At 44.0% G+C, this 3,618-nt stretch overlaps 1 non-coding gene across 1 annotated transcript; it reads left to right on the top strand.

The window, feature by feature from the left end:
- The first annotated feature begins 3,019 nt into the window (after positions 1–3,019).
- On the top strand, positions 3,020–3,126 carry LOC111822443 (U6 spliceosomal RNA). Its single transcript, XR_002825704.1, has one exon. It is a non-coding gene; the product is annotated as a U6 spliceosomal RNA (small nuclear RNA).
- Positions 3,127–3,618: the final 492 nt, after the last annotated feature.

Raw genomic sequence — 3,618 nt, 5'->3', positions numbered from 1 at the left:
CCATCTTTGAGGCCAAAGTTAAAATGCCACAGTGTACTTAACTACTGTTTAAAAATAACCTCTACAGAGTCCCCAGGTAAGACAGCTAATGGATTATTTTACTTAATGTATCAATTGTTTCAGTGGGCCCATACATGGTGACATTTAAGATGACCTTGAAATGGTTCTCCATGGACGCTGGGGAGGAAAGCTACAGGGAGAGCAGCCTAAACTCTTTGACCTTCTCAGAAATCCAGAATAAAGAATCCCTGCAGCCCTCAGCTTGCCTTGCTCCTCCCATTGCATCCTCCACTCCGTAAGAGACGTGTGTAAACTAGAGATTTGAGTCCGGTTCTATAGCCAGCCTGTCTAGGTTTGAATCCCAGCTGTATCTCTGTGTGATCATGAGCATGTCACCCAACATCTCTAAACCTCAGTTTTCCCATCAGCTAAATGGGTCTAGAAAAGGTTCTTGGGTGGCACAGACAGTTTGTGCTAAACTATTAACCAAAAGGTTGGAGGTTCAAACCTACCCAGCAGTGCTGCTGAAGAAAGGCCTGGAGATCTGCTTCCGTAAAGTCTACAGCCAAGTAGACCCTGTAGAGCTTGGGTCTAATAACAGTGTTTACTCCATAGGGCTGTTGTGAGGATTAACTGAAAAGATGTAAACTGTGACCATAAATTAAGCGCTCAGAAATGTTTGCTATTATTATAAACCTTTATAAAGCACAATAAACTCAGACTTTTCACCTTTAAATTTTCTAGGAGATCTGCTGTGTGAATCCTTATAATTTCATGCAGCTCTCAGCCCTATTATGGGGTGTCTACCACCTGCCCGCCCTCTGCTAGGCACTGGGCCTGGGAACGACCAGCCTTGCTGAAGACACAAGTAGAGTTCACTGAAGTTCAAGGTGATGAAGTCTGTCTCTTTCATTTTAATAATGGTGTGACTAAAATGTTATGGGGCCAGAGAGGGGAGAATCACTAAATCTGCCTGGAGCAGGGAGTCCTGTCAGGGAAACAGGTAATAGAAGTGGCTGTGGGTGGCCTTGACCTTCCCAAGGGAGTGAAAGATGGCCAAGTGGAAAAGAAAGAGGGTCAGAATGGACAGGGGAAGGGATGAAACATCTGGGATGAAAAGCTGGGGCAGTGTGAGAGTGCACTATGTTTCCATAAAATGTAAGACATTGGATGGGACCGAAGTTTAAGACGGGGGTGGGGGTGGGGAACGCGTCTGAAAAGTCCCCCTGCCATGTGACTGTGCTAAGAAATTTGGCTTTTATGTTATACGGGTGTTTGCAAGGGTTAACCAACCAAAGACTCTCCCCTTCTGTGTGAGAATTCGACCTCGGTTAGCTTCCCGGCTCTGTCCTCCAGGTACTTAGTAAGACTGAAATGTCAACGATGTTCCTAGGCAGACTTTGTTATGTTAAAAATGACTCCAGGTGGGTAACACATTCTAACACGGAGGAACTATAAAAACCAAAAACTCGTTGCCATCGAGTTGATTCTGACTCGTAGCGACCCTGTAAGACAGAGTAGAACTGCCCCATAGAATTTCCAAATCTTTACGGAAGCAGACTCCCACGTCTTTCTGCTGTGGAGCGGCTGGTGGGTTTGAACTGCTGACCTTTCAGTTAGCAGACGAGCACTTAACCACTGTGCCGCCAGGGCTCCAGAGGAACTATAAGTGAAACCAATTAAAGCGCCCTGACTGGGCTTCCCTGAGTGTGGTGACTCTCGTGAGGAAGACTCTGGGAGTTAATCCTTGGGACTTGTTACAAGATGTACCAGTGCTCATTTGGGGTATGAGGTGCTATGTGTTTAAATGTGTCCTCCAAATTATGTGTTGACATCCTAACCTCTGATACCTGTGAACATGACTTCGTTTGGAAATAGAGTCTTTGAAGATGTTTTCAGTTAAGTCAGCAGGAGGTCATACTGGCGTAGGGTGGGTCCTAATTCTGTGTGAGCGGGTCATTGTCAGAGGGCAGAGCAGACAGAGGGAGGTAGTCATGAAGACAGGGACTGAGAGGTGCATCTCCAAGCCAGGGAACACTGAGAATCACCAGGACCCCCAGAGGCTAGGAAGAAGCAAGGAAGGATCTTCCCCTAGAGCCTTCAGAGAGAGCATGGCCCTGTAGACACCTGGATTTTGGATTTCTAGCCTTCAGAGCTGCAGGACAATAAGTTTCTGTTGTTTTTAGCCACCCACTTTGTACAACTTTGTTACAGAGGCCCCAACTTAAAAAAAAAAAAAAAAACCCTTTGCCATCGAGTTGATTCCAACTCATAGCGACCGTATAGGACAGAGTAGAACTTCCCCATTGGGTGTCCAAGGAGCACCTGGTGGATTCAAACTTTCAAACTGCCAACCTTTAGGTTCGCAGCTGAGCTCTTACCCACTGCACCACCAAGGCTCCGGAGAAACCCTAGGAAACTAATATAGAGGCTTTTAAGCCCGGGAACATACCACACATGCCCACTGTGGGTTTTATCTTCTTGCTGTATGGAGGACTTCGGCAAGAACTCCCAGTAAAAAGAATGCTTGCTGCTACTGTGCTGGCCCCATCCCATGCCCTTCTGAGTAGATTGACGGCAAGTCAAAAACAACCTGTTGCTGTCAAGTGGATTCTGACTCATAGCGACCCTATAGGACAGAGTAGAACTGCCCCATAGGGTTTCCAAGGAGCGCCTGGTAGATTCGGACTGCTGACCTTTTGGTTAGCAGCTGAGCTGTTAACCACTGCGCCACCAGGGCTCCAGATTGACCGACAAGTATGGTTTATGATAATCTTGTGAGTCTGAAGGTTTAGCTGACCCTCAAGAAGACCCCTTGGGGGTATTGCTGTGGATAACAGCAAACTATAGAGGCAGTTAAGTGGGACTGTAGAGCGACAAGCCTGAGAACATTATTCAGGGTTATTTTTATTGTAACCATAAGGAAGAGTTTTCTAGAATATAGCATTTCTAATGAAAAGCATTTTATAAGATCACATAAAGGTTTAGAAAAAATATTTTCCTCAAAATAAAATTTGGAGTGCTCACTTTGGCAGCACGCATACTAAAATTGGAATGATACAGAGAAGATTAACACCGTCCCTGAACAAGGATGACATGCAAATCTGTGAAGTGTTCCATATTTTTTTACCTCTGCCTTCCATTAAATGTAACCTTTTTGTCTCCTTCCAAGTTAAAGAACTCCATGCCACTTCTCAAAACAGAAATAAATAAATAAATAAAATTTGGAGGGCAAATATCATGACATGTATATGTTAAAAAGTGAGGGAATTTCACACGATTAATGAAAACAATAGAAAAAACTGCAAATAGTTGGGAAATGGAAATAGTTGGTTCAAAAGATGAATTGAAATGGGTTATTGTAACTTGGTTCATATCACACTTCTATAAAATGCAATAATAATCAGCACAGAACTAAGTTCACGTTTTCAGGATCAATTTTTTTTCACCACATCTCTGTATGAAAATATATCATACTGAAAGAGATTCATTCATTTGCTCAACAAGCGAGTTGAGTGTGTGTTAAGTAGGCATTGTGTGTATGCTAAGCATGTGCTAAGTGTTCTCTGAACAAGTCTTTGGGTGGGCTCTTACGCTGGAAGGATGCATAACATGGTC

This window comes from Trichechus manatus, unplaced genomic scaffold (assembly GCF_000243295.1).
Source record: "Trichechus manatus latirostris isolate Lorelei unplaced genomic scaffold, TriManLat1.0 scaffold00177, whole genome shotgun sequence".
Classification (NCBI taxonomy): Eukaryota; Metazoa; Chordata; class Mammalia; order Sirenia; family Trichechidae; genus Trichechus; species Trichechus manatus.
The sequence above is the reverse complement of the archived record's forward strand: the minus strand, read 5'-3'. Positions and strand labels throughout refer to the sequence as shown.